At 47.2% G+C, this 23,905-nt stretch overlaps 1 protein-coding gene across 1 annotated transcript in view; it reads right to left on the bottom strand.

Annotated features, from left to right (window-relative positions):
- Positions 1 to 18,338, bottom strand: part of Kcnj6 (potassium inwardly rectifying channel subfamily J member 6) — a 241,910-nt gene extending 223,572 nt beyond the window's left edge. The window contains 1 exon segment of the mRNA XM_032900377.1: positions 17,771 to 18,338. The gene's annotated coding sequence lies outside the window, so the exon portion shown is untranslated.
- Positions 18,339 to 23,905: the final 5,567 nt, after the last annotated feature.

Raw genomic sequence — 23,905 nt, 5'->3', positions numbered from 1 at the left:
ATGTCCAGATATTGGGAAAACCTCAATGCCTGCCTCACAACGAAGTGTGTGTGATTATGTGAATGTATGTATGCTAGTGTATGTGTGTGTGTGTGTGTGTGTGTGTGTGTGTGCATGAGTGCATGTGCATGCATGTATGTCTTTTTTCTGTTTTTTCTCCTCTCTGTACAATGTGTTCATTCTTTGCTTGTGTATCTCTTTCTGTATGTGTGCGTTTCGGCTTGTGGTAGCATTCGAAGAGAGCTGGATTGGGTAAGGGAGTGTTTAAAAGCAGCAGAACTCTCCTGAACTTGGATCTGAAGATGTCTGGTGTTCTTTGTAAAGTCCGAAGTAGAAGCAGAACAACCCTTTGGTCTGCTGGTACCCCACTTCTTATTTCAAAAAGATGGCAGTGTTCAGGCTGGGCATGGGGGATGGAGGTGAGGCCATCATTGCCAGTTTCCTTTGGGGGCTCAGTAGGTGTGTACCACGCCCCTTCTCTGAGGCAGGAGCCAAAGTTGGCAGTGTTATCTACTTTTGATGAGATGTCGTTTCTGTCCTCAGGAGCTGTGGGTTGGAGGGAAGGCTGGGTAGGAAATGGAGTCTCTGGAAGAGGCATAGTTTCTGCATGAGGAACATGAGGGAGATGTGGTGATCTGGAGCCAGCCCAGAGCTGGACAGCCAGGAGTGGGAAGTGTGTTCCTGATGCAGAGAAAGGCGGCAGAGGATGGCGTTCTTGGCGTGAGGCTCTGTGTGTTTGAGCTGCACAAACCGTGGACTCTGCATGAGGACCAAAGAGGAAACGGTTTCTCATGGTCCCAGAGGCTGGGGAGTCCAAGGAGAAAGAAGTCACCTTCTCCCTGTGTCTTCACATGTCCTTGGTGCATGCATGAGAAAACTCTTTTCTTATATGGTTGCAAATTCCAACATGAAGACCTACCTAGTGATCCTGTCTGACTCCAGCCATCTCCCAAAGCCCTGCAGCAATGGAGGTAAAGGCTTCAGAGTCTGAACTTTGAGAGGAGGGGTATGCCCAGGCTGTGTGTGTGTGTGGGGGGGGGTCGCAAGTTATGGGCAGCTGAATCTGGCCTGCTCCTGGAGAGGAAAGCAGGCCTATTACAAACAGGGAGAAGTTTGTGCAGGGCACTCCTGAATCTTATGACTGAATTTCTCACAAAGAGCAAAGCTTCTCTGGAGGGCTTGGAAGCATCTGAGAGGGTGGACATCTTCCCATCTGGTGCATGAAGGTGTAAGAATTCAGGGAGACATCCCCAGGTTTGCTCCTCTAAGATGCTGCCTGGGTTCATTGTATGGGGCGGCCATATCTGTGTGTACAGAAAGACTTTTCTCTCCAGTTTCCAATGGTGTGGCCAGAATGGTGCTTTGGGGGTGGACAGATGAGCCTCCTAGTACTTGGGATACACAGGACAGTCTAGTATCAGTTTCTGGATAATAGGTATGTCAGGGGAGAGGGATGCTCTAGAAATGTTGAGCTGACTGAGTCCCATGCACAGAAGGCAATGGACTCTTTAGCACACAGACATAACAGTGTCTGAAACCCTTTGGTAGCAGGGAGTGGATTTACTGTCCCTTGGTGACACTAGGTGGATCCAATCTCTCCCTCTGGTTTCTTCCAGGAAGCAGTAGCCCTAGAAAAGCCCAGCTCCACGCGACAAGCTCCAGCTTCTTGTAGGTGGGGTGCAGGCGTGGGAGGCTCACCTCAGAGACATGCCCAGAAACCCCAAGAAGAAATTTCACTGAAGATTGAAAACAATGAAGACAGTCTTGCTCTCTAAGGATCCTCAGACTTTGAAAACTGCCTCCCTGCACCAAGGAACCTGGAACAACTATTTTTCAGTCACGAGGTCCTGGTATGTGCATATATACTCAGAGGTCAAGGCTCCCTGCACCTATCTTACTTAAGGATGTTTCTGCAGCAGCAGCAAGACCGTCTGATGCTGTGGGCAGAGGTGCAGGCACCACCCTGCTGCTACCTTCCAGGCTACAGGCAGATTGGGGCTACCAGCGGCTGAGCCCCAACCTCAGCTCCTTGCCACCCTCTTCTCCTCAGCTGCTTATGCCCTTCCTCAGCACTTGCTCTGCTGTTGTGTTGACTTTGATTTCACCTTCTAACCTGTGGTGTACCACTACAGCCGTCTAAAGAGATTTTATTGCCTGCTTCCGCTCCAAGTTGCCCTGTACTCAGAGAATCTCTGGCTTTTCTTCCACACCGTGTCTGCTCCCACTCACCCTGTGCTGTCAGAACGTCTTCCTGGTCTCACCCTCAGGGCTCAGGCTTGGAGTGGGACCAGGCGCTGGGCTGAGCCTGGGAGCCCACGTCTTCAGGAGCATCAGGGCTCAAGCTACTGGTTCCTGTTTCTGTGACAGAATAACTGACAGAAGCATCTTTGAGGAGGCAAGATTTACTCTGGCTTATAGTTCAGAGAATACAGTCCATTGTGTCAAGGAACCACAGCAGCTGAGGTGGCTGGGTCTGTGTGGTGGTTTTCACTTCAGTGCACCCTGTTTGGGCCGATCCAGCTTGTAGTCCTCAAGCCCTGCCTGTGCCCCTCCCTGCCATTCAGAAGTTTCCACAAACTAACAAGAGAATGCCACTAGCTGGGGACCAAACGTTGAAGCCACAACACTGGGCCACATTGCTCACTGGTCACTGATAGGTGTGCCTTGTGTCTACAGTGAGAATGCAGTAGCAAAACTCATGACTTAGTAGTGGCAACCTGTGCCCTGCACCTCAGGCTTTGGCTGCATTCTCTTGTTCTCTCCTGTTTTTTCCCTTCATGTCCATCCGGATTCTCCTGTCCTCAGAGACATCACCTTCCTTTTCACCTCCTTTCTGCTGGCCCTCTGTTGTATGCCAAGCTTCCTCAGCATGGGCGATCCGTGTGTGAGGATCTCTTCCCCTCGCCCTCTTAAGCTCGAGTCAGCTTGTTTGCATCTGGACAAAGGTTTGTACCTGGGTAAAGGATCCTTTGGAGTTGGGAGTTGTTTCCCAGAAAAGAGTATGGCTTAGGAGCCCTTCATTCAGATCGAGAAGAGGGAAGGGTCTCACCTAGTTTTGCTTGGTACCCCCTAAAGCCTTTTAAAGACACTATTATGGTAAGAGGAATCAGAAAGTGATCACCAAGATTTGTGCTGCCTGCTGGACACACACACACCTTCTCTGGGCTACTCAGATATGAAACTAGACAACTCTGATGATATTGTCACTGAGAATCTGAATTGGCTGACTTTAAGGAAAGATCATGGCCCCGAGTGGAGTGAAGCTACTCAATTTAGTGTTTAAAAAAGCCTGGTGTCCTCCATGAGAGAGACAAGCAAAGCTTGAGTAAGGTCCAGTTTGTAAGGACCTGTGGAAGGGCACACACGGCAAGATTAGGAGGCACCTAAGGAGAGCTAAGGAATGGAACTTGTTCCTAGGCAATAAACAAGAGAAGGGGGGTCTCTGTGATGCATCCTAAAGAATCTGAGTTCAAGTACAATATGTGTTTTCAGGAGGACCCAACCCTACTAAGTTTGTAGTCCTGGTCTTCAGAGGCCAAGAGAGAATAGGTGGGCAATGCTGGAGGATGCTTGGTCTGTTACACAGCAAGAGCTGCCTGTGCGAGCCATCACCAGCCAAGCCAGCTTCTGTTCTCCTCTATGACCTCCAAGTCGGCTACCACCAGGATCACGAATTGCACCAAGAACTGTGTTTGGTAAGAAAAGAAAGTGGTGCCTATAAAACGATCCAGTTTCAGCTAGAACAATGACATGCTGATATGTCGACTGCTTACATCATGTCCTCCCTCCAACTCCTCTCTTCAGCCCTTATGTCTTCCTCTCTCCTATTCTCCCTCCCCTTCTCCCTCCCATCCCTTCCCTATTTCCTTCCTTCCCACTCCCATGCTCCATACCTGCCTTCCTTTTTCAATTTTGTGTTTCTGAATTCCCATGTTCTCACATTGGACACAGCTGACTTGTTACCTAGTTAAATTCAGCTGTCAATTTAACACAGATTAGAGTCATCTAAGAAGGGATTCTTAACTGAGGCATTGCCTAGATCAGATCCACCTGAGGGCATTGTCTTGGTTATTAACCTATGCAGGATGGTTAAGCCCACAGTGGGTGGTGCCATTCCCTGAGCAGGTAGCCCTGAACGACTTCAGAAAGCTGGCTAAGTGTGAGCCTGTGTACCAGCAAGCAGCACCCTCCTATGGTTGCTACTGTACTTCTTTGGCTGTGAGCTAGTTCCTGGGTCAGAGGTCATGCTGTGTGATATATTTACACAGTCTTCCCACTCAGTGCCTACTCGAATTCTTGCCCCGAATTCCATCTGGCAGAATGTGACCCGGAAGGGTGAGCCACAGACACCTGCTCTTCCCCTAAATTGCTTTGGTCATGGTGTTTGTCCCAGTGACACAATGAAGCACAGCACGAAGATGATGAAGGCCTAGGGAAAGAGCAGTGGGCAAGAGTCTGCCTTTGCTAGCTATGCTGCGTGAGCATAGACACCATAAGCCTTGTGGGGAGTGTCCTTGTTCTCCAGGACAGTTCAAACATTGAAAGAGTCAAGACTGGGAGGGAAGCTTCTTCCAGTGCAAGCTCAGAGAAAGTGGGTTAGTTTCTAAAAGTGGGACCATGCATAAATTCACTCTGTTACCATTTCTGTGGGTAGAGCTTTCCAGGGTGGATCTGAAAAGAACCCCTTGGTTGAAGGCGCAAGTGTGGGGCGCTCCTCCCACCTCACAAACCCAAGCACGCATAGCATGAGTCTCATTGGAAATCACCACTATGCTGACCTTAGTGTTGCTTCTACCTGGTGAACAGGTCTGACCCATGTAAATTCCTTGGGTTATCTCCCCAGCCTAGGATTAAGTTGAACTCAAACCCAGATGTCAAATTCAATTGTTAGGAAAGACGCTTTCTAGATCCGAGGTCTTTCGTGCGTCCTGCAAGATGTCTGATGTGCTGTGGTCACAGAACTATCCCAAAGCCTCATAGTTACCCCCTGAACATCCCGTTAGTGTCTCTGTAAGTAACATATAGCTTCACAAAGTAACCCAGCACCGACCGAAAAAAGTAGTTTAACGCGTTAAAAGTACTGTAACATTTCACATCCTCTTAGCGATGGAGGGCAAGAAAAAGAACTTTGGCGTGAGTTTTCCTCCTCCATCCCTATTTTGTAACTGGAAAATGTGATACAAAAAGAGATTAGACCACTTAGCCAGCAGAGCCCTGGATCTGTCAAAGCTCTTTCTGTGGGACGTAAAACACTGTAGCCTCTGGATTCTCAGACCTCTTGAAGGGAGTATGATTATAGGCAACAGCATAGTCTTAGATTTTGAAACATTGTGTGTCTCCATCTGTCTATATACGGATGCCTGGGCGCATATATATATTATGCACACTATATATACAGTACACACGCACACACACACACACACACACACACACACATGTGCGCACGCACTCACACGTTGAGGCCAAAAGTCAACCTCACATGTCTCTCACTGGATCTGAGATTTATCGATTAGATTGGGCGGGCTGGCCAGTGAGACCCTGGGATTTTCTTGTATCATCTCCCCAGTGCTAGGATTTTGAGCATTCATTTTCACACCTGGCTTTTATTACATACTGGGATCATTCAGTCCTCGCCCTTGTGTGGCAAGCATCTTACCAACTATTCTAGCTAAAGCAAACTCAAAGGACAGGACCAACGCAGCCCCACCGGAAACCGACAACCTGGACTGTTCCAGCTTCTGCACGCCTCAGAGAAGGAAACATCATCCGACTGTTCCCCTTGACACACCAGGTTATTCCCAACCCTTGTTGGAACAAGCGTTTACACTGATGTAAGCTACACCATGTAACTCACACTCCTTCCCACGCACGCCCCTGCCCCAGACTCCTCTATAGTACCCACACATTTTGATGTCACAGAAGTCTTTGCTGACCTTACAGAAGTGTCTACAATTTGCCTACCTGGAAAAGAGTCTGCTTTCACCTTCCAAAGAACATGATTTTGACTACTCTCTAGTAGTTCTGTTAAACTCCTAACACCTTGGGCAAAAGAGACTTAACAGATACAGTTACATCATTGCCGTCTGCCCCCACCCCCACCCCCATCTCAGATTGAGTGATCTAAACAACTAATTTATCCTGTTAATTTCTCCTAGAGGACAGTGACTTGGGATACCTTTCCTCGATTTTCACCCCTTGCACGGTGTTGTAATCCCTGAACCCAGCCTCTGTGGGTCATTTAAATGAGAAATGTCCACCTTCCTCTGTCTTGGGTGTTTGAACACTTGGTTCCCAGTTTGGTGGTGTTTGGGAAGGTTGTAGAACCTTTGGGAGGCGGAGCCTTGCTGGAGGAAGTGATTCCTTGGGATTTTGGTAGTTTATAACCTTTTATTACTTTCAGTTCCTTGTCTGGTCCCCGGCTGCCATGCCCCCCACGCCATTACAGAGTCTCCCCCTGAAACCTGAAGTACAAATGAAATCTTTCTCCTATAAATTGCTTCCACCCATGGTGTTTCATCCCAACAACAAAGAGTAACAAATACCATTCTGCCATTCTATAACTCACTGTCATCAGGATTAACTAATTTCCCTTTGTAGCCAGCTTTGCATGTTCCCCGAAGGGTATGAGAAAGGACCTGTCCCTAAAGATGTGCTAGCCGGTGCTGCTAGCCAGTGCTGCTAGCCGGTGCGTGTGGCTCTGAGTCCATGGTGCAGCAGCTCAGGAGCCTCCTTCCCAGCAGGGCTGTTTATCCCTGGAACCAGCACTCTGCACCTGGACGCTGGCCATGCGTGGTTCCTCTTGCTCACGGGGCACAGTGTGGGAGCTTTCCTTGGACAGGCTCCATCATCAGCTGGCTCCCTGAGCTCATGAGTGATCACCTGCTTTCAGCACTGCTGATAGCATGGAACCCATACCATTTTTCTGTCGCTAGTTTACTGCTCTGGGCATGCTTAGGTATCTCTCCTTTTTCATCTATCTCTGAGCTGTCTCCTAAACCTAATGCCTCTTCTCAAGCCTGCCTCACTCACGGCTGCCAGATAAAAAAATCCTTTGTGTATTATCTGGGCTGCTCCCGATTAAAGAAGTCACTTCTCAAAGATCTCCACACTCACTTATGATAGGAATAAGTGGCCCTGGCTTCTCCATGAGTAATAGATAATGGCCCTATTGTATATATCATAGCTCATGTGCTGCTATTCCCCCCCACATGAACACACACATACACACACACACATATACACACCTACACATACATACACACAGAGACACACATACACACACATACAAACACATACACACATACACACATACATACACATACACACGCATACATATACGCATACATACACATACATATACATACACACATATACACACATACACACAAAAATAAATACATACATACACACACATATACACATATACATACACATACACATACATACACAAATACATACACACATATACACACACATATATATACATACTAAGACTCACACACACACATACACACATAATACACACATACACACATACACATATATACACGTATTACATACATACATACACACGTACACACATATTTACACACACATACACATACACACATATTTACACACATACATATACACATACATACATATTTACACACATGCATACACATGCACACATATTTACACATACATACACTCATGTACATATTTACACACATACATGCATACATACACATGCATACACACATACACACATACACACATATTTACACACATGCATACACACATACACACATATGTACATATTTACACACATGCATACACACATACACTCGTATACATACACACATATACACACATAATCACACACACACACACACACACACACACACAGCTCTTGTGTGTGCTGGACAAGTGATCTATTACAAGGCCCTGATTTGACTTATTCAGACTGACTTGGCTTCACTAATCCCTGGAGCTAGGATGGTATAGAATGTTGCTATTTGAAAGGTGAGTTCTGGAAATATGAAGATGTTAGGAGATGCCTTAAGTTAAAATACACGTTATGTGATTATAATCTCTCCTTTTCCCTGTAGGAGTATCTGCCCCGATAAGGTCTCTATTCATTTTCCTTAATGTGGTACACGGTTCTTACTTGCCAATATTGCCTTTCATTTAAAGAGTAATTTTCCAAGAGTAAAGAAAACCTGGGTGGGTTCATGGTTAACATAGTGAAAGCAGGGGAATCTTGCTTCTTCATAATCTGCAACCTGGAAGGATCAGGCCAGTTAGACCTGCTGGACTGAAACCTCCCACTCTTCCAGGCAGTGGTCTCGCAGGAGCCCCGCCCACAGCTGTGGAAGGAGGAGCCCCGCCCACAGCTGTGGAAGGAGGAGCCCCGCCCACAGCTGTGGAAGGAGGAGCCCCGCCCACAGCTGTGGAAGGAGGAGCCCCGCCCACAGCTGTGGAAGGAGCAGACTGGCCCGCAGCTGTGGAAGGCAGGTCCCTGTTCCATCTTTAGCCTGACTTTGCTGGCTCTTCAGTGAGCAATGTCTTCAGTGAGCGTTCACTGTGGAACGAGGCTGCGAGGGGGTGCCTGCCTCAGACTTCCTCACTCTGGAAGACTGTAGGAAAGGCTTTGGGAATAGCTCAAACTTCAGTGCGCATCAAGATCCCCAGAGGGGTGTACAGATGGTTGGCCCAGTACTGGAGCTTCAGATCACTGTGTTGGGGTTAGATAGGGACTTTGCATTGGAAGCCAGCTCTCTAGTGATTCTCTGGTGTGTTGGGGCATAATTACTGAAGGAAAGTGACTTCTCTCGTGTGGGTACTTCTTTCTGCCCACAGAGACACATCTGTGGTGTTTCAGGAAAGCCTGAGAAGCCCTGGCTTCTGGTCAAACCCCCTGCTCCACGAGTGCTGATAAGAGGAGGGACCTTCCAAAGCAGAGACTTTTCAATGAAGGAGTCCTCCTTCCGGTTGTGTATAATTTAACACAAGCCGGTCCATTATCTTCCTCTTCTTGTCTTCTCTGTCTAGATCCTTCACCGCTCTGGGCCTGGCTACTCCAGGAGAGATGACAAAAGTTTTAAGACACCGAGTATGTGTGACTTTGCTTGACTCTTCAGTGACTCTTGACTTTTATTCATGCCTGAGAACTTCAAGGAAGAGCTGCCGGCTGCCGGAGAGGTGATCAGAGGCTAAGAGCCTGCGCTGCTTGTCCAGAAGTTCTGGGTTCAATTTTCAGAAGCCACACGAGCAGCTTACAACTGCCTGTAACTCAGGCTCCAGAGGCTCTGATGCTCTCTTCTGACCTCCATGGGAAACTGCGCTCACATGCCCACACACATAAATTTTAAAAATAGAAAGAAAAAAAAAAAGAAAAGAAAAAGAAAGTAAACGAAAAAAGAAAAGAAAAAGAAGAGAAAGAAAGCGAACTGAATCGCTTGCCCTTCCTTGTTACCACGGAGACCGCACACTTTGAGAGAAGGGATAACGGCCCATTATCATCATGCCTTCTTGGAGCATGTCCTGCAGAGTTCGTCTTCAGTGCCGGGAAGCCAAGGAGGTAGTGTCTGAAGAAGAGATTTGCTGAGGAAGCCGTTGTCCCAGCGACTGATGCCATGGCTGCTATTCTGAGTAGGTCATTCCCCTCCATGCTCTTGTCCTTGTGTCTGTCTGTCTCTGCTTCCATGGTGGGGTGGGGCAAGATGAAGGCCCTCTTAGGCTTCTGCTATGCCTTTGGTTGGTGTTTCATCACCACAATAGAAACCTACGAGGGCATGCACAGGTCACCCTCACACGCAGCTCCACTACCATCTCACTCACACACACACACATGTACAAATAAATAAAGCACACATCTACCAGGAGACATTATTTATTTTGGAACAGTAAGATATTTAGAGTGGTCGAGAAGAGTTCTTTAGCTCAGTTAAGTCGTCTGTGGAAGGCATGTAGCCGTGGCCTTTACTGTTTCACGCTGGATCCTGTATGGATGGACTGTGGGTTTTTACCCTCTCATGTGTGCATATATGAGTATGCATGTGAGTGCATGTGTATATGTGCGTGTATGATTGTTCAAATATGTATGCATGTGCACATGTGCACAAGTGTGTATGTGTGTGTGTGTGTGCCAGAAGTTGAAATCTTGAATTTTTATTGATTGTTGTTTATCTTATTCATTGTATTAAAGTCTCACAATTGAACTCAGAGCTCAGTAGTTTGTCTAATTAGCCATCTTGCTCCAGAGAACTATTCTCTCTCCTTTTGGAATGCGATAAGTACAGGTAAACTGTCCTATTTACCCGCTGATCCTCACACCACTGAGCCATCCCCCCACCTCTTGTCTGTGACTCTGACACCTGAATTTGGGGAGCAGAAACGATGTGAGAGAGATAGAAACATGGCAGTCACTACCTTGATTCTTCCTGCTCTGCCTCTCAGCTTTTTCCACTGTCCTGAAACTTCTCCCTCCCTTGTTCTCCCTCAGCACTGACCCCGCCCCTTGCCTCAGCACTGACCCCGCCCCTTGCCTCAGTACTGACCCCACCCCTTGCCTCAGTACTGACCCCGCCCCTTGCCTCAGGACTAACCCCGCCCCTTGCCTCAGCACTGACCCCGCCCCTTGCCTCAGTACTGACCCCGCCCCTTGCCTCAGGACTAACCCCGCCCCTTGCCTCAGCACTGACCCCGCCCCTTGTCTCTAGGCAGATGGAGAACTCAGTCCCCAAGGGTACCTGATTTCCCAGAGGCAGGCAGAGGCTCTGAAACATCGCTTATAAAGGGAATGGTTTGTTTTCAGGAGAACACGGACTATTGTTAGGCAGGCTCAACCCAAGCTCACAGCGAGTGTCTAACCTATAGACAGCTACGTGATGCCAAACAAAACGCAAATTGCTAGTCAACAGTGAGCACCCAGTGTTGGGAGACAGCATCTAATTCTCCAGCATGCTTAGACACAGTGTGGGTGTAATTGTCAGGATTAGAAAGCCACTCCTGTGAAGTGGGCTCTGCTGTGCATCTACCCCGGCAATTCAGCGAGCACAAGTCAAATCATATGGATTTGCACCTCTTTGCTAAGCACCAGCTACACCCACTCCAGAAGTCAAGAGATCCCAGCTAATATATGTTAAATGATACATCACCCAAGAATGGCTTACGGCCGCCACCAAATTCCAACCTCTGCCCCAGACCTTGGAATGGTTGGGATATGGCATTTACTCTGCCCCTCTTTTTCTTATTCCTGACTCTATTAGCTATGTCTTTTTGGTGCCGCACATTTATAATGATATATATGACGATATATATATATATATATACGCTGATGTCTCCAATGTGCAGTCTGTAGAAGTTTGTCCTGGGCAGAGTTGAGCTCTGATTTTCAGGTCTTCTTTCAGTTAGGTGTGGCTCTAAAAGACAAGCAGCAGCAATGGCCTTTTCTCACTCTTGTTTGCTAGCTGGTGTTAACACTCGGAAGGACACGGAATTCGTGTTTTAAAGCAATAGTGTTCGTCCACCTTGGTCCCCAGGTAGCATCAGCAAAGTCCGATGACAGGAGTGAGAAAACCCTTCTATTCTGTTAAATTGCTTCACTTGGGGATTTTCCGTTGTCGCAGTTATCCAATGAGAGTGGCCCCCTTTCTCTACGGGAGATCTAATCCAAGGCACTTGGTAAGGACCTCAGGTCACAGTATCAAATACTGTATATGCTCTGTTGTTTGCACACACACCAACAATACCATTTTCCTTATACATCAGTGAGAAGAATAGAGTAGAACCACACGCCAGCAAGACCCGTGTGATGTGTGCTGTCCCAAAAGGCCCAGGGCAAATGTTAGTTTCCAGACCAGAGTAGCCGAAAGCCTAGAAAACCTTTGGATGAGGGCCGTGACTACAGCATAACACTCAGCCTCACTGAGGACGAAGACACAGCGGTGTCTGCTACTCATTACAGTTTCCCTTCAAGCTGGGTGCTGCTCAGAGCTATGCACTGTAGGCAGGTCCCCCTGACATCCCTGGTGTGTGCACTGTTGCCCGGTCCCCCTGACATTCTGGGGAGATCCTGGTTTCATTATTTTCACCGAATAGACTGGGAAGCTAAAGCAGGAAGTTGTTGCAACTAGTGTAACAGATTATCCCTTCCATTGTCTCTGGTTATCCACTTGCTATGTCGTTTTGTTGTTGTTTGTTTGTTTGTTTTGTTTTTTCTTTAAATCTTATTTTAGACTGGGTCGCAACATGCAGCCTAGGACATCCTGAACCTCTTTAAACAAGCCAGGCTGGCCTCAAACTCAGAGATCTACCTGCTTCTGCTTCCGGAGTATTGGGATTAAAGGTGTGTGCGACCATCAGACGTCCTGCACTTGAAGAAACTGAAGTGTGTGATATCATCATTGCTGAATGGCTTGTGTCCTCTCACTGTGGAGGAGAGCCACATTCCCATCCCATCAGCCACTGGCAATGGTGTGGCTTAGCTGACACTCTTCTTTCCTTGCCTGGGAACAGAGTGTTCCAGACCAAACTGGTCCTTCAGCCTGGATCTCTGAATGAGGAAGACACAGGGGCAGAGCCTCTTCTAGCCAGCAAGGGAGGCTCAAGGGAGTAATGAGCCTTTGTTTTACAGCTGCATTGACTCCACTGAATCCAGAGAGAAGGGACTAATACACTTATACCTCCATCTAAATACATTTATGAGACTCCAGAGCCAGCCAGGGTTCTTAACCAAGGAACAAATTACCTGTCAAGCAAACTGGAACACACATATAGGAATTTCCGATGGATGAACATGAAGGAAACAAACAAACAAACAAACAAACAAGTAAGCCAGTTCTCATGTTGCACAGGGAAAAAGAAGATGCCTGCAAGTTTAAAGAGAACAGAACCAAGATCTAACCTAACCCTGCAAATGGGTTTCTTGCACAGTGCCTTACTGCTCTCCGGTTGTCTCACGCAGCTGTCTCACGCGGCAGCTGTCTCTCACACAGATGTCCCCGCCAGTTCTTTTGTTAAGATCTGACACCGTAAATGAGGACTCTGTGGCCAAGGATTGGACCCTGGGGAGGAGGGTGGAGGAGACTTAGCTAAGATTTTATTCAGTAAAAGCATCATCAGTTCATAGTCCATGGTCCCGGATCAAAGCTGAGTAGTGAAGAGATACAAACGTAGGAGGAAAGGGTTAAGGACCTCAGCTCAGTCTGGGTGCAGCTGCACAGAGGGGAATCAAATCACCATTTGGATAAAATTTAGCATTAACTTTCTGTATTGCAATTAGAAAAGTTGATAGTCTTCCTGAATTTATAATAGTGTACTAATTCCAATGGCTATCTGAACACTAATCACTGAGTAAAGTGATTCTTCGAAGCTTTAAGTAACCATTTACCAATAAGCAAATGCATATGATTGGCTTGGGGTATGGCTGGATGAAGGCTATAGATTAAGGTACCTTTAAAGGTACCGAAGGCAGGTAATGTTGCCTTTAGTTAATGCTTTTGAATGGATCAAGCAGGTGCATATTTTAGGCATCGTAAGGATGAGGCTTGAACCCCATTAGTAAGGTAACAGTGATTTCTAGGACCCCCTCTGTAGTGGATCCTAGTTATTTCTAGAAGCAACTATCTGTCAGTATTCAAACTACATTTTACCCCGAATGGCTGCGTGCCGCTTTGCTAGACTCCCAAGTACTTCAGCTACCGTGAGTGGAGGCTACAGCTAACATGAAGCTTCTAAGCTTTGGAAACATTTCGATACCTTCTCAGCATAACAACCGATTTCCACTTTCCTGTTAAGAGCAAATCTCGTAGTTTGGTAAAAGCCCAGGATGAATTTATTCTCTTTCGGCACGTACAGGACAATTATTACAAAGTGAGGCGATCACAGGTAACATCTCATTAAGTTCTAAATCTGAATTAATTACATTCAAGCATCAGACTCCTTCAGGCGTAAAGTTCCCATGCAAACTATTGCAAATGTGATTTGGGAAGAATGATCGCTTTGGAGAAAAACAAGACCTTTCCCCTCCTCCTCCTCCGCTTTTCTCTGGCCTGCTTTCCTTTCAAGCCCACACGTTACTTCCGTTTTATTTGATGGAGGGTGAGTTTTTGTTCTGTTCTGTTTTAGGGAGAGCTTCCCTTTATGCTGATCCCCATCAGCACTGAACCCTGGATGGCAGACTCACTTTTTACTTGTAAACATCTGGGGGATGGAGCTAAGGTTCGACAAGGGTTTATTCACGTAAGCCCATGAGCCTTCCTGATGTTTATTCTAAAGCTGTTTTCCCATTTTTAAACAATCCGCAAAGTAGAAAGGGTTTGCAAGAAGGAGAGAACAAAAGCATTTGCTCAGCTCAGAGGAAACCATCTACGTGAATCCTACAGACACCGTAAAGACCTGGGCCATAGGCACAAACGTGCTGCTTGCTGCTGTTTCGGAGACACGAAAGTAAGGCATCCGTGTAATTTTTCAAAAATGAGAATCGGAACTACATGCAGGGACGGATCTTAGGAAGTCACTCTCCTTAACTGATCCTATGTGCAATGGGTAAACTGGAGAGCGCTGTTGACCACCGCAGGACACAGCGGCACCTCATTCAGTAATAAGCCACCAGAAAGTAAGCAAGTCATAGTTCAGAAAATTAGTACCGAATCTATGCGCATGGGATCCACTATGAATAAAGGCTATTGGGCAAGAAATCAACTGATTATCACACGGAATTCACTAGAGCTAAAGATAGAGCCGTTTCCCATTCTCGCTTTCTATATAGCCTTCTTCTCTTTTAAAGTTTGCGAGAGAACTTGAACTTTAAAACGCATAGGCAGGCCACTTTCCCTATCCAACAGCCTCTGCTGTTCCGTGCCTCTAATCTCCACTTTCCTTCTGTTGGTAATAGCAGATGGATCGAAGCCAGAGTACAGCTTGTTTAAGTCCCAAAATATTCTACACATCACTTCTATTTCAGATAGCAAGCCGTATAAATTAAAACATGGACAAACTTGTCAACAGCCATCAGGATCTGAAATTCAAAAACCGGTGTAACCCCTCACCCCTTTCCCCATGGTCGAAACACACAGCCCCAGCTTCACCAGCTAGAGGTGAGTTAAACATCTAACAGCTGCATACATGCACACTGCTTTAACCGCCTTCCAAGGGCTCAGCATGCATTTTCTTTAGTATCCCTCCTCAGTGGTGTTGGGAAGCCCAGTTGTATACCAAGTTGTGTTTGCCTTTATGAATAAATGACAAGTCAGTACCACCTTAAGATCAACACAGAGATGTTTCCTCAAGAGAGGATTTCCTTAGAGCTGCTCCTGGCACTTCTACTCCCTAAACCTTGGTGATTTGGTGCTAATTTTAAGTTGTACCCACTGTGTCTGGATGCCACTGCTTAGGGCCTTTTACCTGACTGGTTCGGTAGCCTGTGTTAGTTTTCATCAGCCCTAATCAGTTGGGCCACAGCCTCTGAAGGAAAAAAGCTAAGCAGACCAATGTCTAGTAAGGTAAGATGGAGTGGATCTCCATACTCACCTGAATCAATGTCCAGATGAACTTGAATGCTTAGACTCTCTCCCTGCACAGGTTCTCCTTTGTTTATATCAATAGGAACGGTTCCTGAACATCTTACTGTGTCTGCAATCGTGGAAAACAGTTACCTCGCTCATAAGCTGGCTAGTAGAGCTCACTACCGGCTTCTACCTCCCTAACTCCTGCCCCTTATGGTGCTGAGGATCCAGCCAAGAATGGATGAAGGGCAGACTGTTTCTCTACCCTCTTGGATCTTAGGACCCTAGGCAGGAATTGGTTGGCTGGTCTCTTACTGGTCAGAATGCTATCATGGCACCTTCCCAAAACTCTATGTCTAAAAGAAAGTTACAGAAGGTTGTGGGGGAGGCAGGAACCCATGGATGTTTTCTGTGAGTCAGACACTTGGTTCAAATACAACTGATTTCTTTGGGATCTGATCGTGTGTGTGTGTGTGTGTGTGTGTGTGTGTGTGTGTGTGTGTGTGTGTTCTTTCTCTGAGGAGGGATCCTCTCTATGTTCTCAGGTCAGCTTTAGTCTTTTGCGGTTTTGGTATTATTTTGAGCACTTACTCTGAAGCACCATCATGCATGAAATGGTTGATTTGCTAGCTCCTCCTATGTGCCATATAATTCCACGGATAATCTGACACCCGTATTCAGCACGGGCAGGGAATTTTATAGGAAGAGATTGCCTTCCCATGACCAGAAAATCTAGTGCTTGCTAGGAGCAGCTATCCCACCAGGGAGGTGAACCCGGGGCACCTTGCTCTGGCCTTGGTGCTGAACCCGAAACCTGCTCAGAAAGGCATCTATGGACAAGAGAAACTTTGCCATGTTGGAGGAGAGCCTGGGCAGGATCTAAGTGCCCTCTCGTGGATCACTCTTAGGGAGCTGGACCCAGCCGATACCCTAGGATACCCATAGGGCACACGGTGGGCATATCTTTGCCTGGAGCCAAGAAAGTTTTGTCCAACGGTTTTTCCTATCACTGGAGCTGCTATGTCCCCTCCCACCTGGGTCGCCATGGAGACTCAGCTCCTTCCTTCTCCAGGCAAAATGGGCGAAGCTTAGTTAGCTCAGCCCTGATTGTAGCAAGCCCACTTTCTCGGACATTGTCCTTCTCCATTTTTCTTTTTTCATCAAAAGAAAGGTAGCCAGGGCATAGTGCTTGCATGGACGTGCATAGCTCTCAGTACCTGAGAGCTCACCAGGACCCCGGGACTTAGGAGAAAGCAGTTGGGAGCTCACTGAAGCTATAATGGATTGCCAACTCCCAGACACTGGAGGGTTTCCTCCTCCCCCTACCCCCCGCCCTGCTTTGTGGGGAAAGTGGAGGTGGAGAAGGGATTCTTTGGAAAATTCTGCTATTCCCTTTCCACTAAGCTCAGATTGTTTCTGTGACCTTTTCCATGAAGATCTGTTCTCCCCCACCCCAAGACTCTCTCCATATTGAACCCTGTATATATACCTGTGGATCCACCCAGGGCTTCACTGGGCTTGGGGAATAAGAATACCATTTCAGTTAAAAAACTAACCCAAGCTTAATGTCTTGATGCAAGTGAACCCATACCCAGGAGAGAAGCTAAGTCAGTAGACTCATCTAGCCCCTAAAAGACTTGGTGTGACCCTGGTGTTTCCTGCTTTCAGTTAGTTTACTTGTAGAGACATCTTAGTCCCTGTCTTCCATCAGCGGGCGACACATCTCGGGTTTACTGATGAAGACCATGTGAAGTCCTCCCCTGTCTCACAGCTTTCGCCCTTCCGCTCACTTTTCCTCCTTCGCATCCTCTCCTCTTTATGCCCAAACAGAACAAGGCTACAGAACAGCTTTCCACCAAGACAATGGGCTTTCCCAACTCTCCCTGCCTACCCCGCCAGCCGCCCCTGCCTGCGGGATCATCTGTGTGTTTGATCTTCACTAGGGGTGCTGGAGTGAGGTCCACAGTAGCTGACCCATTCTCTCGCGCCCAGGGCAGGCAGACCCCTCCTCCTGCCACCCACCCAGGCGAGTTTTTAAGCTGCTAATGAAAACCCTATGAGACACATTTCCTTTTGGTTATGTAACCAAAGGCAGCTTTTCCTGCCTCTGGTGGACTTCAGCATCATGTCTCCGCTGAGAAGGGAATGCAAACAGTCACAGCGGGGCTGGGGACCTGGGAGCCAGGACCTGAAGGCTCGCTCGGGGATCCTAGGACACGGAACATCTGGCTGGGATTCATGCCAGCTCCTCGCCTTCAGCAACTCAACGCACTGCTTACCTTGTGGTGGACAGGGTAGGTTCACTCCATCCTCATCGCCTCTCTTGGAACGGAGCAAGATTCAGTAATTCACTCCACCGTGGATGGCAAGGGAAGAAAATACAAGAAGAGGAGGAAACAGACCAACTGGAAGCAGATGGTCCAATTTCACATCAGCCCCGGCAGGCTTTCGGGAGACTCCATTCTGCTGCTAGCGGTTGGTCCAGCTCCTGCTCCAGCTCCGGCTCGCCTGTTCCCGCGGATCCCCACCCTCGGCCCGCCCAACCTCTCCAGCCAGGTGCTGCCGTCTGGTGACTGGCTCCCTCTGGCTGGAGGGCTGGGCGCTGGGGCCACCGCGGGGCAGAGGAGTGCGCGTGTGGGCAGGGACGGAGGAGGGAGCCCTGCTGCGAGGAAACTGGGGGAAAGCCTTGAGTGGCAGGGGGAATAAATCCTCGTTTAGGAGCAAAGTGATAGATCTCGTAGGGAAACGTCATGAAAGCCGCAGATTCAACGAATGCTACTCGGTTCCAGCCCCACGGGCTGAGCCGCGCTGTCAGCGCATGAAGCGACGCGTCTCTGGATAAAAGCGGGCGCAGCGCCGCGCGCTGGAGAACCAAGGCGACACAGTGATCAGCGTCGCTGCGAGGCGGGGGGTGGGGGGAGGAGAAGGATGAGATGGAGCCAGACCCTAGCCGCCCACCCTTCGCCCAGCCTCTTGTTCTTTTTAACCGGCTGTGAACTGGGGCGCTGAAACAGGGGCGCCACATCCCTCCAAAGTGAACCGAGAAGTAGGGGTTTCTATTGTTGGTGTGTGTGTGGGTGTAGTCTTTGAGTCTTAGATGCCCAGGGACCCCCCCCAAGTCACTTAATAAGTCCTAAACTTGAGGATCAGTTTATGCCTGCCTGTTATAGCTTCTCTTTTGGCTTTGACGAAATGTGAAGAGTGGGGCTTCTTCACTGCTTTCCACTGGCTGAAATCCTTCTGGAGATCGTATGTGGTCAGCATAGCCCAGAGGGGCCTTAGCCAACAAGATGGGCCTAAGGGTGGGGGACTGCAACCCAGGGCTTTGATCGCACAGATCTAAGACCAGGTCTGGTGCTATGCTTAGTCTATCCTATCCACCGCTCCTGGGACCTAGTGCTAGCTGCCCCCCCACACACTTTAGTTAAGCTTTTGCGAGCAGGTGAGCTTTCTGAATATAATCCCAATTGCCTAAAACGCACGCCCCGTGGACAGCCACCTACTTTGGGTTAACTTGCTCTGTATGGTTCTTTCAGGGGTGATCCCACAGTGAATCCCATTGACAACTTGACGTTCTTTTGCGGACACTGCAAGCAGCAGTTCCTTTCCAAAGCCTTCTCACATCTAGCTTCCACCCAAGTGCAGACCCGTTTATGCATTTTTAACCCAAGGAGAAATGGTTTCGCAAGGAGACTGTAAAAGTAATTGACACTATTGGCCGATAGCTCTATAATGGCCCGATTAATAACAGGCTATTCTGTTTACTTAGCAGCCCAAGTAAAGAGGCGTCTCATTCTACAAAACACACAACTCAAGAAGGTGACCCTTTCTGATGAACAGACTCACCAAGATCTGCTCTTAGCAGATATTTTAGTGAATGATATTTTATTCTGAACTCATGCTCTAAAAGTACTTTTAAAAGGTGTGCATGCATGTTCATGCGCAAGTGTGCGTGTGTGTGTGCCCGAGCGTGTGCCTGTGTGCATGTGTGTATGTGTGTGCGTGTGTGTATGTGTATGTGCATGTGTATGCCTGTGTGTGTGATTACCCACAGAATATAGAAGAAGGCATCAGATCATCCAAAGCTTGAGTTACAGGGGATTGTGAGCTGGCTGGTGTGGGTGCTAGGAGTAGAATCTGGGTCCTCTGTAAGAGCAGAGCAGGCCCTCATGCACTCAGTCATCTCTTCAGCTCCTATTCATACTTTTGTTTCCCTTATTGGTCACAATTTATTGTAAAGTCATGAAAGGCCAGCAACAGTCAGTCTAGACAATACATATTTTTTATTTAAAGTATAGAATAGAGTTTATTCAGGGCATAGGGAGGGGAGTTAAGAGGGTGGTAGGGCAGAGAGAGAAAGAGAGAGAGAGAGAGAGAGAGAGAGAGAGAGAGAGAGAGAGAGGTGTAGAGAAATAGAGTAGAGGCTGGCCATGAGCACATAGAGAGAAAGGGAGGGGAATGGGGAGAGAAGGGGCAAGGGGGCAAGGGAGAGCAAGAGGAAGCAGGAGCAGGACAAGAGCCAATCCGTACTTTTTAATGCACAGGCATCTAGCCTCTCAGGAAGATTGCTTTCTGAGACAACTTTGCTACAGAAAGGTGTTTACTTCAGTTTGCATCAACAGCTGGGTCCTCCTTTCCCACACAGGCTACAAGTTTGTATTTGCTGATGATTTTTCCCTGAGGGGTTGCCATCTCAGTTGCTCACGCCTCAGCTTTTGTGTGGCATTCGGAGGCATTACTATGCACGCCATGCGATCTCACGCTACATGAGGTCTGCTGGGCTTAGCAATTGTGTCAGAAATGAAGACAAAGCGAGACCCTGGCAGAACAATGCCCTAGGGGCCTAGGGGTGTTAGCCCTGGAACATTAGATCAGTTCTCAGTGCGCCTGTGTAGAGAGCGCTTTATTTAATCCACAGTGCTGCTGTGGGCATGGCTAGTCTATATTTCCATCAAAGTTTCCAAAGTGTCCTTCTCACAGGGCACTCCCTGGAATTAGAAAGTGGAGATGTGTTCTATGTACATTAACGCCACCCCTTCTCCCAGCATGAAGCTGCAGCTAGGGTTGTGTGGTCTACTGAGCTTCAAGAATAGTGCAGAATTGTGCTCTGAATGGAACAGGTCACATTTAATTGGTAAGGGGTACGGTATTCCCTGGAGCTTGTATAGGGATCTGCTTGAGTGTAACTCAGGAATCACCACCAACACGGGGAAGGCAGGTCAGCTGTGCTCAGGGCCTGCAAGATGCTACCCCTCAGAGCCCTCAGGGACCCATCGCACCTGCTGTGTCTGTGCTGTCACATGTCAATCAAGTGGAGACATGTCACAGTGTCAAGTGCAGGCCAGGCAAGGGACGAGGAGGATTTCCTCCTAGGGGTAGAGCTGTGCTCTGAAGCTGATATTGGCCCTGGCTTTTAGGATTAATTAATTATACAGATGAGTCTGACCCCTCCATATATCAAACCTTAATAGAGGTCTATTAGCCAGTAAAATCAACAGAACAAATGATCTCTGTGGGGCACCATTTGTTTTGGCCTAGCCTTTCCTTCAACATTAGCTGGGTCAATTTACAGCTCAGTTTATCTTCTTGGTGCATATGTAGACCAGCCTTGCCCTGAACTGGTGTGCAGGGGTTTTCTGGTGGCTTGGTCAGGGGCTTGTTACTGGCTTAAAACCTTGGGTTCCCATGGAAACACAGTTCTGCTCCTGACAACTCCCCTACAAGTAATATCAACGCCCACCCAAACTTAACTCCTAATATATCAGAGGTCATAGATGAGCTTTAAATTTTGATTGTGGTGGTTGAAGAGTTTTAATTTATCCTTGGGGCTGGAGAGGTTGCTAAGTGGTTAAGGGCACTGAACACTCTTTCTGAAGACCTGGGTTTGATTCCTGGTATCCCCGTGGCAGCGTGGATAACTCTGGCTCCAGGGGACACAACACCCTCTTCCGACTTTCTCAGGCAACAGGCAGCCAATGGTGCACAGGCATTTTCTCAGGCAAAACACCAAACACATAAAGTAAACATTTAAAAATACGTTAGAAAGTCATTCTTTCCTACCGTTCTGTTTCCAAAGGACTGGATGATTCTGTCAGGTTTGTTAGGGGGAATAGTCGAGCTTCTTTTCCCAACCCTGTCTACGCACTGCAAGATGCGCTCTTAAGACCCATTCCCAGGCGTACATAAGGAAGAGTCTTCTCTAAGTCATGTAGACCATCTGCCTCAACCTCAGTATTTTTAGGGCTCACCTTTAGCAAGTCACCCCCAGTTATCAGTCATAGTTTCTTTTTCCCTTTGGCACACTTCGATTTTCTACACTGCTTTCTCGTGTTGGAACAATACTCAGGGTCTTAGTTAATATTAAATTAGAATCATTTGTAAGTATTTTGACATGCGTTTTTTTTTTAAGTCTAGTTCCACGACTTTGTAAGTGAGTATAATCCAGAGACTCCTTTGATCGTCTCCTCCTCATAACGATGTGTTATTAGCTCACTCTGCAGCAGGTAGAGATCCTTTCTAATCACACTGTTCCCCCAAGAATTCATTAAAGTACAATTAAAAAATTATAATAGCTTCAAATACATTTCAGAAGACCACCAGGGGCGAGGGTGAGATGAACAATTGTGTAAAGGAAGGCCATTAGTCTTCCCGCACCTCTTCCGAGAGGTTGTTCCAATTATCACAGCATTTTCAGGGAAGGAGAACTCAAGGACGAAAATAAGCAAATTGAATGTGTGAGATGCTCTTTCCTTGGTTAATCATTGATGAGATGATCCAATTCTTTGTGTCTTTTTCTCCCTGACACCAGTAACAACAAGGCTGAGTTGCAGAGAATGATGTCAAAACTTCCTCTCTGGGCCATCACCTACCTCTGAGTCATCGCCACGCAGGAAGCAACCATCCACAGAGGACCTAGTTTGCTCTCAGCGGAGGTATTTGCCTGGGACACCCTAGCTTCCGAGTCTCTTCAGGATCCTGCTCCTCTGCCTACTTTGCCTCCTTCAGTTAAGTCAACAAGACTCAGACACTTGGGCAGGCAGCCCCAGCCACCCAAAGGCACACCAAGTGATGGCCCTGGGTAGGAGTTTCCTGAATTGCATATGAGACTCAGACATGGAGTTAGCACAGTGAATCTTCATTAGAAATATTGCTAATGGATATATACATATACACATACACATATACATCATATACATATACACATACACGCATATATAATATACAAATACACATATGCATCATATACATATACATGTATATCATACACACATATATCATATATACATATATACATCATATGCATATACACACACATATCATATACATGTATACATATACATCATATACATGTATCACATATACACATACACATATGCACCGTATACATATACACATACATATATATCATATAACATAGCATATATATCATATACACATACACATATACATCATATACATATACACATACATCATACACACACACACACACACACACACATACACACATACACACACATTTGTATATGGAGAGGAGGACAAAAGAAGGGATACTGGACCTTTACCTTGGCTGACGGTGTATAGAACTCTGGAGCTAAAATGGCCTTCTGAGTTGCCCTGCATTGGACTGAAATGGCCTCAACCAGTTGGGTTACTAGATGGGTCAGTGAGGCAAAAAACAGGGTGTTGGTCCAGGTGGCCCTTCTGTATCTGACAGAATACTGATTGGAATGGTCTTCTAGTATCTATGTCAACAAGTCTGCTTTGGAGACAGTTCTGGCATGTCATGTCTACTAGTGTGCATGTGTGCGTGCGTGTGTATGTGTGTGTATGTATGCGCGCGTGCGTGCGCGCGCGCACACTCGCATTACTAATTCTCAGTGTCACTGTGACTATTGCGTGTGCTATGCATGTCTACATATGTGGTTCAGGGAAATAGAACAATCCCACACAGAAAATGATGAAGTGGATGGATAGATGTTTAGGAGTTCGAGTGAGCTGAACACCAAAGTCAAGAATAGATGCCCAGCATAGAGGTAATCTCATTTTCATGTGGTCTATGTGCAGTGGACCCAAGAGATTGAACGTTTTGTCTTAGGTGTGACCCCAGAAAGACAAACCTTCTAGGCTGAAGTAGTGAGTGATGTCCTATGTTTTGGCTCTTTTGGCTAGCTCCTTCCTCGGTCCAGAGTGTGCTATATTCTAGTTCATCCTGTGAACCACAGGTGAGAATAGAGGGTTGTCTGGGATGGTCTAAGGTTACTCAGGAAGATGTCCTTCAATCAGAGCCTGGAGTACAGTAGCCCAATAAATGCCATCTGTTCATAACAAGCTTGTCATGTGACCTAGAACTGACACCTATCTGTTTTCTAGAAGCGCAGGAAGTGTATGGGTTCAGTTCCAAGTCCAGTGAGATT

Source organism: Rattus rattus, chromosome 4, assembly GCF_011064425.1.
Source record: "Rattus rattus isolate New Zealand chromosome 4, Rrattus_CSIRO_v1, whole genome shotgun sequence".
NCBI lineage: Eukaryota > Metazoa > Chordata > Mammalia > Rodentia > Muridae > Rattus > Rattus rattus.
Note: the sequence above shows the minus strand (reverse complement) of the source record. Positions and strands in the feature narration are given on the sequence as shown.